Source organism: Choloepus didactylus, chromosome 5 (genome assembly GCF_015220235.1).
Source record: "Choloepus didactylus isolate mChoDid1 chromosome 5, mChoDid1.pri, whole genome shotgun sequence".
Lineage (NCBI taxonomy): Eukaryota > Metazoa > Chordata > Mammalia > Pilosa > Megalonychidae > Choloepus > Choloepus didactylus.
Genome location: NC_051311.1, coordinates 100,473,122 through 100,488,850, shown reverse-complemented (window position 1 = coordinate 100,488,850; position 15,729 = coordinate 100,473,122).

The following is a 15,729-nucleotide window of genomic DNA, read 5'->3' as shown; positions in this document are numbered from 1 at the left end:
TTAAAAAAAACAGCATTCTATTGAATGGATCAGACTTCCATGCATTGTGTGATCTTAAGTCAGTAATACTTTCTGATTACTTGAAAACTGAATTTCTGAACTTGCAGTAGTAAATGACAAGATTTTGTATTTGAGGCTATTGTAGCACAATGTTTCATTAACCACAAGTCTATATTAGAGCCAAATCAAAGACAATAGAGAAAGGAGTAAGGAAGGTTTTCTAAATTCCTAAAAATAGGTAACCTTTTTTTGTATTTCCTTAATTTTTTTTTTTTTTTCATTTTTATTGAGATTGTTCAGATACCATACAATTATCCAAAGATCCAAAGTGTACAATCACTTGCCCCTGGGTACCCTCATACAGCTGTGCATCCATCACACTTAATTTTTGTTCAATTTTTAGAAACTTTTCATTACTCCAGACAAGAAATAAAGTGAAAGATGAAAAAAGAAAAAAAGAAAAGGAAACTCTTATCCTCCCCTATCTCTAACCAACCCCCCTCAATTGTTGACTCGTAGTATTGATATAGTACATTTGTTACTGTTTATGAAAAATGTTGGAATACTACTAACTGTAGTATATAGTTTGTAATAGGTATATAGTTCTTCCCTATATGCCCCTCTATTACTAACTTCTAATTGTATTGTCATACATTTGTTCTGGTTCATGGAAGTGATTTCTAGTATTTGTACAGTTGATCATGGACATTGCCCACCATAGCATTCAGTTTTTTTTTTTTTTTTTTTTTTAATCATCATTTTATTGAGATATATTCACATACCACGCAGTCATACAAAACAAATTGTACTTTCGATTGTTTACAGTACCATTACATAGTTGTACATTCATCACCTAAATCAATCCCTGACACCTTCATTAGCACACACACAAAAATAACAAGAATAATAATTAGAGTGAAAAAGAGCAATTGAAGTAAAAAAGAACACTGGGTACCTTTGTCTGTTTGTTTGCTTCCCCTACTTTTCTACACATCCATCCATAAACTAGACAAAGTGGAGTTTGGTCCTTATGGCATTCCCAATCCCACTGTCACCCCTCATAAGCTACATTTTTATACAACTGTCTTCGAGATTCATGGGTTCTGGGTTGTAGTTTAATAGTTTCAGGTATCCACCACCAGCTACCCCAATTCTTTAGAACCTAAAAAAGGTTGTCTAAAGTGTGCGTAAGAGTGCCCACCAGAGTGATCTCTCGGCTCGTTTTGGAATCTCTCTGCCACTGAAGTTTATTTCATTTCCTTTCACATCCCCCTTTTGGTCAAGAAGATATTCTCCATCCCACGATGCCGGGTCTACATTCCTCCCCGGGAGTCATATTCCACGTTGCCAGGGAGATTCACTTCCCTGGGTGTCTGATCCCACGTAGGGGGGAGGGCAGTGATTTCACCTTTCAAGTTGGCTTAGCCAGAGAGAGAGGGCCATATCTGAGCAACAAAGAGGCATTCAGGAGGAGACTCTTAGGCACAAATACAGGGAGGCCTAGCCTCTCCTTTGCAGCAACCGTCTTCCCAAGGGTAAAACTTATGGTAGAGGGCTCAACCCATCAAACCACCAGTCCCCTATGTCTGTGGTCATGTTAGCAACCATGAAGGTGGGGTAGGCAAATACCCCTGCATTCTCCACAGGCTCCTCAAGGGGGCACTACATCTGTTTTTTTTTTTTTTCCTTGTTTGTCTTTTTTCTTTTTCTTTTTTTTTTTTTTTTAACTTTCCCTTCTTTTTTAAATCAACTGTATGAAAAAAAAGTTAAAAAGAAAACAAACATACAATAAAAGAACATTTCAAAGAGACCATAACAAGGGAGTAAGAAAAAGACAACTAACCTAAGATAACTGCTTAACTTCCAACATGTTCCTACTTTACCCCAAGAAAGTTACATAATATAGCAACATTTCAGTGAACTTGTTCCTACTACATCCATCAGAAATTAACAGACCATAGTCATTTCTGGGCATCCCCAGAACGTTAAATAGCTTATCTGTTCTTCTTGGATTATTGTTCCCCCTTCCTTAATTGCTCTCTACTGCTAGTTCCCCTACATTCTACATTATAAACCATTTGTTTTACATTTTTCAAAGTTCACATTAGTGGTAGCATATAATATTTCTCTTTTTGTGCCTGGCTTATTTCGCTCAGCATTATGTCTTCAAGGTTCATCCATGTTGTCATATGTTTCACCAGATCGTTCCTTCCTACTGCCGCGTAGTATTCCATCGTGTGTATATACCACATTTTATTTATCCACTCATGTGTTGAAGGACATTTGGGTTGTTTCCATCTCTTGGCAATTGTGAATAATGCTGCTATGAACATTGGCGTGCAGATATCTGTTCGTGTCACTGCTTTCCCGATCTTCCGGGTATATACCGAGAAGTGCAATCGCTGGATCGAATGGTAGCTCTATATCTAGTTTTCTAAGGAACTGCCAGACTGACTTCCAGAGTGGCTGAACCATTATACAGTCCCACCAACAATGAATAAGAGTTCCAATTTCTCCACATCCCCTCCAGCATTTGTAGTTTCCTGTTTGTTTAATGGCAGCCATTCTAACCGGTGTTAGATGGTATCTCATTGTGGTCTTAATTTGCATCTCTCTAATAGCTAGTGAAGCTGAACATTTTTTCATGTGTTTCTTGGCCATTTGTATTTCCTCTTCAGAGAACTGTCTTTTCATATCTTTTGCCCATTTTATAATTGGGCTGTCTGTACTATTGTCATTGAGTTGTAGGATTTCTTTCTATATGCAAGATATCAGTCTTTTGTCAGATACATGGTTTCCAAAAATTTTTTCCCATTGAGTTGGCTGCCTCTTTACCTTTTTGAGAAATTCCTTTGAGGTGCAGAAACTTCTAAGCTTGAGGAGTTCCCATTTATCTATTTTCTCTTTTGTTGCTTGTGCTTTGGGTGTAAAGTCTAGGAAGTGGCCTCCTAATACAAGGTCTTGAAGATGTTTTCCTACATTATCTTCTAGGAGTTTTATGGTACTTTCTTTTATATTGAGATCTTTGGTCCATTTTGAGTTAATTTTTGTGTAGGGGGTGAGGTAGGGGTCCTCTTTCATTCTTTTGGATATGGATATCCAACTCTCCCAGCCCCATTTGTTGAAAAGACCATTATGGCTCAGTTCAGTGACTTTGGGGGCCTTATCAAAGATCAGTCGGCCATAGATCTGAGGGTCTATCTCTGAATTCTCAATTCGATTCCATTGATCTATATGTCTATCTTTGTGGCCAGTACCATGCTGTTTTGGCAACTGTGGCTTTATAATAAGCTTCAAAGTCAGGGAGTGTAAGTCCTCCCACTTCGTTTTTCTTTTTTAGAGTGTCTTTAGCAATTCGAGGCATCTTCCCTTTCCAAATAAATTTGATAACTAGCTTTTCCAAGTCTGCAAAGTAGGTTGTTGGAATTTTGATTGGGATTGCATTGAATCTGTAGATGAGTTTGGGTAGAATTGACATCTTAATGACATTTAGCCTTCCTATCCATGAACATGGAATATTTTTCCATCTTTTAAGGTCCCCTTCTATTTCTTTTAGTAGAGTTATGTAGTTTTCTTTGTATAGGTCTTTTACATCTTTGGTTAAGTTTATTCCTAGGTACTTGATTTTTTTAGTTGCTATTGAAAATGGTATCTTTTTCTTGAGTGTCTCTTCAGTTTGTTCATTTCTAGCATATAGAAACATTACTGACTTATGTGCATTAATCTTGTATCCTGCTACTTTGCTAAATTTGTTTATTAGCTCTAGTAGGTGTATCGTCGATTTCTCAGGGTTTTCTAGATATAAGATCATATCATCTGCAAACAATGACAGTTTTACTTCTTCTTTTCCAATTTGGATGCCTTTATTTCTTTGTCTTGCCGGATTGCCCTGGCTAGCACTTCCAGCACAATGTTGAATAACAGTGGTGACAGCGGGCATCCTTGTCTTGTTCCTGATCTTAGAGGGAAGGCTTTCAGTCTCTCACCATTGAGTACTATGCTGGCTGTGGGTTTTTCATATATGCTCTTTATCATGTTGAGGAAGTTTCCTTCAATTCCTACCTTTTGAAGTGTTTTTATCAAAAACGGATGTTGGATTTTGTCAAATGCTTTTTCAGCATCTATTGAGATGATCAATTGATTTTTCCCTTTCGAGTTTTTAATGTGTTGTAATACATTGATTGTTTTTCTTATGTTGAACCATCCTTGCATGCCTGGAATGAACCCCACTTGGTCATGGTGTATGATTTTTTTAATGTGTCTTTGGATTCGATTTGCAAGTATTTTGTTGAGGATTTTTGCATCTATATTCATTAGGGAGATTGGCCGGTAGTTTTCCTTTTTTGTAGCATCTTTGCCTGGTTTTGGTATTAGATTGATGTTAGCTTCATAAAATGAGTTAGGTAGTGTTCCATTTTTTTCAATGTTTTGAAAGAGTTTGAGTAAGATTGGTGTCAGTTCTTTCTGGAAAGTTTGGTAGAATTCCACTGTGAAGCCATCTGGCCCTGGGCATTTATTTGTGGGAAGATTTTTGATGACTGATTGGATCTCTTTGCTTGTGATGGGTTGGTTGAGGTCTTCTATTTCTTCTCTGGTCAGTCTAGGTTGTTCATATGTTTCCAGGAAATTGTCCATTTCTTCTACATTATCCAGTTTGTTGCCATACAGTTGTTCATAATATCCTCTTATAATTTTTTTAATTTCTTCAGGATCTGCAGTTATGTCACCTTTTTCATTCATTATTTTGTTTATATGGGTCTTCTCTCTTTTTGATTTTGTCAGTCTAGCTAGGGGCTTGTCAATCTTGTTGATCTTCTCAAAGAACCAACTTTTGGTGATATTTATCCTTTCTATTTTTTTTTGTTCTCTATGTCATTTATTTCTGCTTTAATCCTTGTTATTTCTTTTCTTGTACTTGGTTTAGGATTGGTTTGCTGTTCATTTTCTAGCTTCTTCAGTTGATCCATTAGTTCTTTGATTTTGGCTCTTTCTTCCTTTTAATATATGCGTTTAGTGCTATAAATTTCCCCCTTAGCACTGCTTTTGCTGCATCCCATAGGTTTTGGTATGTTGTGTTCTCATTTTCATTCGTCTCTATATATTTAGCAATTTCTCTTGCTATTTCTTCTTTAACCCACTGATTGTTTAGGAGTGTGTTGTTTAACCTCCAGGTATTTGTGAATTTTCTAAGTCTCTGATGGTTATTGACTTCTAATTGTATTCCATTGTGGTCAGAGAATGTGCTTTGAATAATTTCAATCTTTTTAAATTTATTGAGGCTTGTTTTATGTCCCAGCATATGATCTATTCTGGAGAAAGTTCCGTGAGCACTAGAAAAGTATGTGTATCCTGGTGATTTGGGATGTAATGTCCTGTAGATGTCTGTTAAATCTAATTCATTTATCAGATTGTTTAGGTTTTCAATTTCCTTATTGGTCTTCTGTCTGGTTCATCTATCTATAGGAGAGAGTGATGTGTTGAAGTCTCCCACAATTATTGTGGAAACATCAATTGCTTCCTTTAGTTTTGCCAATGTTTCTCTCATGTATTTTGTGGCACCTTGATTGGGTGCATAGACATTTACGATTGTTATTTCTTCTTGCTGAATTGCCCCTTTTATTAGTATGTAGTGGCCTTCTTTGTCTCTCAAAACATCCCTGCATTTGAAGTCTATTTTATCTGAGATTAATATTGCTACACCTGCTTTCTTTTGGCTGTAGCTTGCATGAAATATTTTTTTCCATCCTTTCACTTTCAGTTTCTTTGTGTCCCTGTGTCTAAGATGAGTCTCTTGTATGCAACATATTGATGGTTCATTTTTTTTGATCCATTCTGCGAATCTATATCTTTTAATTGGGGAGTTTAATCCATTTACATTCAACGTTAAAACCGTGAAGGCATTTCTTGAATTGGCCATCTTATCCTTTGGATTATGTTTGCCATATTTTTCCCTCTCTCTATTAATATCCTTTATTGTACCCATACCGAATCTCTTTAGTACTGAACCTTTCTCCAAGTCTCTCTGTCCTGTCTTTGTTTCTCTGTCTGTAGGGCTCCCTTTAGTATCTCCAGTAGGGCAGGTCTCTTGTTAGCAAATTCTCTCAGCATTTCTTTGTCTGTGAAAAATTTAAGCTCTCCCTCAAATTTGAAGGAGAGCTTTGCTGGATAAAGTATTCTTGGCTGGAAATTCCTCTCATTCAGAATTTTAAAAATATCGTGCAACTGCCTTCTTGCCTCCATGGTGGCTGCTGAGTAGTCACTACTTAGTCTTATGCTGTTTCCTTTGTATGTGGTGAATTGCTTTTCTCTTGCTGCTTTCAGAACTTGCTCCTTCTCTTCTATGTTTGACAGTGTGATCAGTATATGTCTCGGAGTGGGTTTTTTTGGATTTATTCTATTTGGAGTTCGCTGAGCATTTATGATTTGTGTATTTATGTTGTTTAGAAGATTTGGGAAGTTTTCCCCAACAATTTCTTTGAATACTCTTCCTAGACCTTTACCCTTTTCTTCCCCTTCTGGGACACCAATGAGTCTTATATTCGGACGTTTCATATTATCTATCATATCCCTGAGCTCCATTTCGAGTTTTTCAATTTTTTTCCCCATTCTTTCTTTTATGCTTTCATTTTCCATTCTGTCATCTTCCAGGTCACTGATTCGTTGTTCAACTTCCTCTAGTCTTGTACTATGAGTGTCCAGAATCTTTTTAATTTGGTCAACAGTTTCTTTAATTTCCATAAGATCATCCATTTTTTTATTTAGTCTTGCAATGTCTTCTTTATGCTCTTCTAGGGTCTTCTTGATTTCCTTCATATCCCGTACTAGGGTCTCATTGTTCATCTTTAGTTCTTTGAGTAGCTGCTCTAGGTGGTGTGTCTTTTCTGGTCTTTTGATTTGGGTGCTTGGGCTTGGGTTATCCATATTGTCTGGTTTTTTCATATGCTTTATAATTTTCTGTTGTTTTTGGCCTCGTGGCATTTGCTGAACTTGATAGGGTTCTTTTAGGGTTTGTAGACCAGTTGAAGTCCTTATCTCTAATTTATCAGATCTACAGCTTCGTGGAGTACACTTTCTCTAACTAACCAGCAGGTGGCGTCCACGAGCCACCTGTTCTCCACAAGCCAGATCTCCCCTGCTTAGCCTTTTTGGTGAGTGGGGGAGTGAGTCTTGTGGGGCCCAATTGGTGTCCCAAGCTTGCGTGTGTAGTTGGTGTTGCCTGCCCTGTATGTGGGGCGTGTTTCTGGGCAGTCGGGGAGGGGGGGTGGCCCTAACAATCAAATCTCCCTGATGATCCTAGAGTTTTAAAGCTGCTGCAATAGTCTAATCCTTCAGTTCAGTCCTGCCACAGTTTGTCTCTGCCACTGACCCACAAGTCTTTGGTATTGGCGTATGGCTCCTGAGACTTGCAAGTGGGCCCCTCTTCCAGGCTGTGCACCCCGGGGTCCTCTGTTGAGGGATGACTGTGCTATGTCACAGGTGAGTGCCGTCCCCCCAGGGCAGTTCTGGGCTGCTGGGCTGTGTTGGGAGGCTCCCAGTCTGCTCAAATGATGGCTGAATGGGGCTCTGTTAATTCACACTGCTCCCCCTTCCCAGCTCTGGGACATTCAGCTGAGGTTGCAGGGAAGGCTAATGTCCACGCCCAGTTTTGTGGTGTTCGCCTGTTATTTGAAGCACTTCCGTCACACTGGGTTGTCTGGGGCAGCTGTGGGCTATGGGGCTGGCGATGGGCAGGAGTGTTTCCTGTCCACCAGGATGGTGGCTGTGAGCGGACACCCCCCTTTTCTTGGGAAGTTGTGTTGTTTAGTGAATTTTCTCAGCCACTGGAATATTGCCTTTTGTCTCAGAGCTCTCTTAGTTCTGCTCTTGACTTGACGTGTCCAAATTTCAATTCTTTGAAGCTTTCTGTATTGAGCTTCTTAGAGTAATTGTTTTAGAAAAAGCAAAAAGGATTTAAAAAAAAAAAAACGGCCCTCCTCAGAGATCTAATGGGTTATTGAAATGCTAATAGACAAAGCAACCAGGGCCATTAAGGAAAGGTGCACAGGGCAGAGAGATCAGCTTTGCTTCGGGATTTGCATATGCGCCTCAAGGCCTGATCTCCGCCCTTCCCCTTTCTGTGTTCACCAGAACTCCAAAAATCCTCTGCTTTTATTTTGGAGTTTTTCGTGTTGTTTTTTTTCTATGTCTGTCTCCTCTCTGCTGGGCTGGCTGCTCTCAGAGTCTCTGGTGTCTGGTCTCAGTCTATCTATGGTTGGAGTTTGAATCAGTAGAATGAGTTTCCGATAAGAGCAGCCGCTGCACTTCTCCCTTCTCCTTCCCGGAGCTGACAGCCCCTCCTCCCCCGGGACTGAGCCTGGCAGGGAGGGGCGCGGGTCCCCTGGCCGCAAAAACTTACAGATTTCGCTGATCTCAGCAGTTCCACATTTTCATGAGTGTTGTATGAAGTATGCTCAAAGACGGATTGCTCTGTGGTGTCCAGTCCACGCAGTTCCTGGCTTTTTACCTACTTTCCTGGAGGAGTAACTAAAACCTCCTTAATTTTTGAAAACTTGGAAACAGTATCTGTACAGAGGCAATTCTGAAATTTTAAATTAGGTTACCATTTCTAAGAAGTACAATTTCATTTTGCTTTCCAGCTTCTTTTACATTTGTTTGGGGCCCTTCAACTCTTCATTAGCTCATTCATTCATTCATTCATTCAGCTGATGTATATTTATTATGTCTTTACTATATGCAAGCCAGTCATTGTTCTTGGTGCAGGGAATGTGTTAAGCATTTGTTCTACTATAAATTATCTCTCTTTTATTCCAAGAAGGAATGTATTTCTTAAAAAGATGTTTTACTGTATATGTAAAATCATTTCAACCAAACAGAAAAAAAAGGGTCTGAGTCTGTGTCTCAACTGCAGTCACAGGGAAAGAAAGCTGCCAGATAACAGGCATCAGATTGCATCATTGGATAATTTCTGATTGAGCAGTGGCAACTATAAAATAACAGTAGTAATCACATATCTAAGCAAGCATCATTGCCAGGTAAAACTATGACAGACCTGGGTGAGAGTAATATAATAGTATGTTATCAGTTTACTTCAAGGGGTGAAAATGTTTATAAACATTTATTAAAACTTGTATATTGTCATGAGGGAAATCCATGGTCCAGATTTCATGGGCAAGGTTTCAAACCTCAATGATATTCATGAGGGTATTCTCTGAATTTTCAAAGAACATGATTTAAATAATTTGGTTAAATTGCAAGAAAGTTACAGCATCTGGTTTGAGCTCATCTATCATGCATAGTAATGTGAATAAATGGAGACATTCATCACAATACACACAACAGAAACTGTGTTCATCTATAGATATAATTAAATACTCATAGAAGCCTAAATGCGTAATAACTTCCAGACCCTTTGTTTAATGCCAAAAATCAATGGCTCCACTTCCAATGAATGTGATAGGCATGTTCCTAGTCAGAACCATTGCAAACCCTCTCCAGTTTCTAAACATTTATTGCTCCTTCTGTAATAATAAACATCTTGCCTTTATAAAATGCAATGTTGCCTAAAATTTTTCATTTTTCAAGAATGCAGAGCCCACTATCTAATGGCTCTCATATGTCCAGTATGCCCACAAACAATTTGTCTTCTGAGTGGAGTGTTAATCTGACACCTCAAGGACAGACCTGTTTTCAGACGGACTCAAAGAGAAGTTAGAAACATTCATAGACTTCAATATCTACTGCAAATCCTAGTGAACTGTGGCTGAGATTACTCAGAGTACAGGGTCACTTTACTTCTTCTTGCCATATTTTGCTTAAATAAGTTATTAAAGATGCTAGTAGATTATTTTTTGACTCATTGCCAAATATGTACACACTAAACATGCATTTAATATATGCACATATATATAAAATCAAGCTAATGATGACATCTATGGTCCAAATGTTTTGTTTTTCATCTGGGCTCAGAGATGGGTGGGTGATAGTAATGTACTTTCCATTTGTTTAAACCAGTTGCACGTGATAACCCCAGAGCCGTGAAGAAGGAAGCAAATACATTCTTTAGTCATAAACACTGTAGGGCAGAGAAAGGCCCTCCACTAAAGACAAATCCAAGGGTTTTGATTGCAGGTCATGGCAGCACAATAAACATGTCTTTTTTTATTATTATTATTAATTAATCTATCTTTTTAAAAAAAGACGTCTTACTGGCACTATTCTACTAGAAGTAAACAAAAAAACTGGAAACTCATCTTACCAATGGAATAAAAGATTGCTTCCCATAAAAAAGAAAGTATAACTGACAGAGGGAGGAAAAAATATTGAACTAAAGCTAGAAACAAAGCAAACACATTCACACCTGGATCCATAATGTTTGCTGTTCTTATTTGACGTGCGTTATTAATCTTAACATCCCGAGTGGCTTGAGTGAGACTTGAATATTCACACCAGTACCTTGAACTAGAACGATGCTTTAGACAGGTGTGGGGATAAAATAAAATGAAAGTGACATCAATCAGGCTTACATATAAATTTTTGCTCATTTCTTTAATTTGTGCTTTATAGTTAACAATAAAGTATTTGCTCACCAAAATTGTCAACTCTGTCTTCCCAATAATTTTTATGCCCCATATTTCTTATGCCAAGAAAATACTTAAACTATTTGAGATAATGACAAACTCTTAAATGAAAAAAAAAATCATGTCCCTTATATACGTTGGCCACAATTAATACTTCCAGTATTAATTCCAGTAGCTAATTTTTTGTACCCACAAGCATATAGGCAGTACTTCTGACCTGTATTTGATGTGCAAAAGACCAGTGGAAAGTTTAAAGTAGAAGAAACTTTTCACGTGAGTGTAGTACTTTAGGTTACTTCATTTTCTTTGAGATGTCAGCTATCAATATTTCCACATGGGATAAAGTGACCCACTAAGTGCATGATATATGAACCTCCAAAATTCATCTGTTCAGTCTCTAACAGTGCCCATAACTCAGTGGGAGTATCTCTGAATCAGATCTGCAGAGTTTGGCATAAATTCTGTGGTCCAATGATGAGAGCAACACAGAATGCAAGAGCAAGGGGAATCTTCAAGTGTTTCTTTCTATTTTTTTTTTTCAGTTGTTGAAAACCTTTTCCTCCAAAGCTCAATTTGATTGGAATGAGAGTTTAAGGAAAATCCAACCACAGTTCCCTATGTATCATAAGGAAATCATGGTTAATAGGGCAAAACTGAGAAAGAGGCATTCTTTGAGCTAAATATAGCTTCAAAATTGTTTCATGGTTGTTTTTCATTTTTTAAGAGGTCTGGGAAAAGAGTTTGTTAATGAAATGAATAGATCCAGAGTGAAGTAAAGAGCCCATATGAGTAGAGGTTTATTCTAAGGAAATTTCCAGTGTTCCACATGAACTTTTTGGTGAATTTCTGATTTTATTTGTTCTTCTTTACATGCCAAGAAGTGCTAACTTAAAGCCATGTTGATCTGTAGCCTTTCTACTGGCATCATGGAATCTTTTCCTTTGGTGAAGTGATAAAGGATGTAGCTCATGAACAGATATAAATATTAAGTCAACCTTTACGCTGGAAGAGAAAATAAAGTGCTTTGCATTTGACTATTAAGCATTTCTCCCAAGAAAAGAATTTAGGAATGATGAAGCAAGCATATAATATTTTACAATTAAATTTTACATAGAAGTATGAACTCTAATGTTAGATATCTGATAATTATTTTTTTCAATTATCAGGCTATATATCTCCCCTGAAATTCTTATACTCATATGTATTTTTTAAAAAATAAGATCATACCTCACATACTATCTTATAATTTGTGTGTGTGTGTTTTGTTTTGTTTTGTTTTTTATTGAGATTGTTCACATCATATAATAATCCAAAGATCCAAAGTGTACAATCAGTTGCCCACAGTACCATCATACAGCTGTGCATCCATCACAATTATATTTTTCAATTTTTAGAACATTTTCATTACTCCAGAAAAGAAATAAAGACAAAAGAAGGAAACTCAAATCCTCCCACACCCCTAACCACCCCCTCTCCATGACTGATTCATAGTAATGGTAGGGTACCTTTGTTACTGTTGATGAAAGAATGTTAAAATACTACTAACTGTAGTACATAGTTTGCAATAGGTATATATTTTTTCCTAAATGCCCATCTATTATTAACTTCTAGTTTGAGAGATTTCTAATATTTGTACAGTTAATCACAGACATTGTCCACCACAAGATTCACTGTTTTATACATTCCCATCTTTTAATCTCCAACTTTCCTTGTGGTGACATACGTGACTCTGAGTTTACCCTTTCCACCACCTTCACAGACCATTCAGCACTGTTAGTTATTCTCACAATGTGCTACCATCACCTCTGTCATTTCCAAACATTTAAGTTCACCCTAGTTGAACATTCTGCTCATAATAAGCAACCGCTTCCCATTCTTTAGCCTCATTCTATATCCTGGCAACTTATATTTCATGTCTATGAGTTTTTATATTATAATTAGTTTATATCAGTGAGATGCTGCAATATTTGTCTGACTTATTTCACTCAATATAGTGCCCTCAAGGATTCTTCATCCACCCATTTTTTTAAGATGGTTTTGTTCACACACCAGACATTCCATCCTAAGTAAACAATCGATGGTTCCCTGTATAGTCACATATTTATGTATTCACCATCATCACCACTATCTATATAAGGACATCTCCATTTCTTCAACAAAGAAGGAGGAAGAGTCAAAGAAGGTAGAGAGACAAAAGAAAAAGAAAAAGAAAGATAAAACAAAACAAAACAAAACATGACAGCTAGGTAGCAACAAAAAGAAAGATAGCATTAAACTAAAGTAGAATAAAGAGTCAGACAACATCACCAATGCCAAGAGTCCCATACCCCTCCCCTATGTCCCCCCTACATGCATTTAGCTTTGGTATATTGCCTTTGTTACCTTAAAGGAAGCATCATTCAATGTTTCTGTTAATTATAGTCTCTAGTTTGCATTGATTGTATTTTTCCCCCAATCCCACCCTATTTTTAACACCTTGCAATGTTGACATTCATTTGTTCTCTCCCATGTAAAAACATATTTGCACTTTTTTTCACAATTTTTGAGCACCCTAGGTTTCACTGAGTTTCCCAGTTCCAGTATTTACCTTTCCTCTTTCCTTCTGGTGTCCCACATGCTCCTAACCTTCCTCTTTTACCCATACTTACAGCTGTCTTTGTTCAGTGTACTTACATTACTGTGGTACTATCTCCCAAAATTGTGTTCCATACCTCTTAGTCCTGTCTTTTCCTTTCTGTCTGTAGTGCTCCCTTTAGTGTTTCCTGTAGAGCAGTTATCTTGTTCACAAACTCTGTCATTGTCTGTTTGTCAGAGAATATTTTAAGCTCTCCCTCATATTTGAAGGACAGTTTTGCTGGATTTAGGATGCTTGGTTGGTGGTTTTTCTCTTTCAGTATCTTAAATATATCACCCCACTTCCTTATTGCCTCCATGGTTTCTACTGAGAAATCCTCACATAGTCTTATCAAGCTTCCTTTGTATGTGATGGATCGCTTTTCTCTTGCTGCTTTCAGGATTCTCTCTTTGTCTTTGACATTTGATAACCTGATTATTAAGCATCTTGGCATAGATCTATTCAGATCTATTCTATTTGGGGTACGCTGCGCTTCTTGGATCAGTAATTTTATGTCTTTCATAAGAGATGGGAAATTTTCATTGATTATTCCATTATTGTTTCTGCCCCTTTTCAATTCTCTTCTCCTACTGGGACACCCATGACATGTACATTCCTGTATTGATGTTGTCATTCAATTCCCAGGGACTTTGCTCATATTTTTCCATTCTTTTCTCTATGTGTTCTTTTGTGTGTAGGCTTTCAGGTGCCTTGTTCTCCAGTTCCTGAGTATTTTCTTCTGCCTCTTGAAATCTGCTGTTGTATGTCTCCATTGTGTCTTTCATCTCTTGTGTTGTGCCTTTCATTTCCATAGATTCTGCCAGTTGTTTTTTCAAACTTTCTATTTCTACCTTATGTATGCCCAGTGTTTTCACTGTATACTTCATATCTTTTGCCAGATCTTCCCTAAACTGTATGAATTGATTTAGCATTAGTTGTTGCAATTCCTGTATCTCAGTAGAAGTGTCAGTTTGTTCCTCTGACTGGGCCATAACTTCATTTTTCTTAGTGTAGGTTGTAGTTTTCTGTTGTCTAGGCATCTGGTTTCCTTAGTTACCCCAATCAGGTTTTCCCAGGCCAGAACAGGCTCAGGTCTCAGAAGGAGGCAATAGTATCAGGTCTCCCTGGGGCTGCGTCTTAGAAGATTGATACACACTATGAGGCCTCAAGCCACTGTGCTTTTCTGCCCAGCAGGTTGCACCTGTCAGCCTGTAGCTCCAGACTGGTGTGAGGAGGTGTGGCCCGTGGCTGTTCTCCCTCAGGCTCTGGGGTCTGGCTCTGAATGGAATGTGGGTAGTAGAGCTTGGCACCACCTCTTTCCTCTTAGGGAAGATACACCCCATGGGGAGCTATCATTTGCATTTGAATAGTCTCTCTGACTCTGCTATCTCCACCCTTGTCTGGGTCAGAGCACTGGGAACTGAAAATGGCTGAGGCTTTATCCACTGAGCCGCAAAAGGGACAGAAAGCCCCCCCCCCCTCAGGGCCAGTCTGTGGCCACCCTCAGTTTCACTCATTAGCCAGAGATAGCACCTGGTCCTCTGGGCTCCCCCTCCCTCCCAGAGAGGTCCTCCAGCTCTCCAAGGTCAGTCATCCCCAGAAGCCTCTGCTTGTTGGGGATTCATAGCTTGTATTGAGTAGTCAAGATTTGTTAATTAAAGCCTCAGTTGGAGCTGGGCTGAGGTATATTCACTTGCTTGGAGAGTGCTGCTCTCTACCACAGTGAGGCTTTGCAGTTTGGGCTGCCATGGGGGCAGGGTCTCAGCACAGGTCTGCAGATTTTACTTACAAATTTTATGCTGCAATCTCAGGCATTCCTCCCAATGCAGGTTGGTGTATGATTTGTCCCCAAGCAGTTATTCCAGAGTATTTACTAGTCGTTCCTGATTGCTTATTAGTTGTTCCAGGGGAACTAACTAGCTTCCGCTCCTCTCTATGCCACCATCTTCTTCCTCCTACAATACCTTTTTACATATTATAAAATAGTTTAAAATTTTCTTTCCATCTGGATTTTCTGTCTCAGTCTTGCATATACTTAGGTCATAGCTGTTATATTTAGAAAAGGATGGAATAATAACTTTGGTGAATCAAAGCATGATTGAAGAATTGCAGTCCTTTGAGGAGAGATTGCCTGCCCTATATTTACCCATCTGTATCAAAGTGTCACCTCAATGACTGTAACCACCCAGATCAAATTTACAAATTTTCATCTCTACAAAGGCTATAAAACCAACTCTAACTGGTTTCCTTTGAAACAAATATGATGCCTTGTTTCCACAACTAACATATACACAATTCACTCCTGGTAATTTGATAATTTGGGTATGTCAGTACCTCAAAAACAATGCAAAGGAATCCTAATCTGTTTTTATGCCAGACTACATTTTGTGGGAAAATATTAAAAGAAATTTTCATGTCAATCAGTATTTTTCCTCTACTCCTATTGTGTTAAATAAAAAAGGTAAATTTAAAGTGGAAATTTGTTATCCCCCCAAAAAATCATAGCTCCACATTTTGTTGAGGTAAATCAGAGGGCAT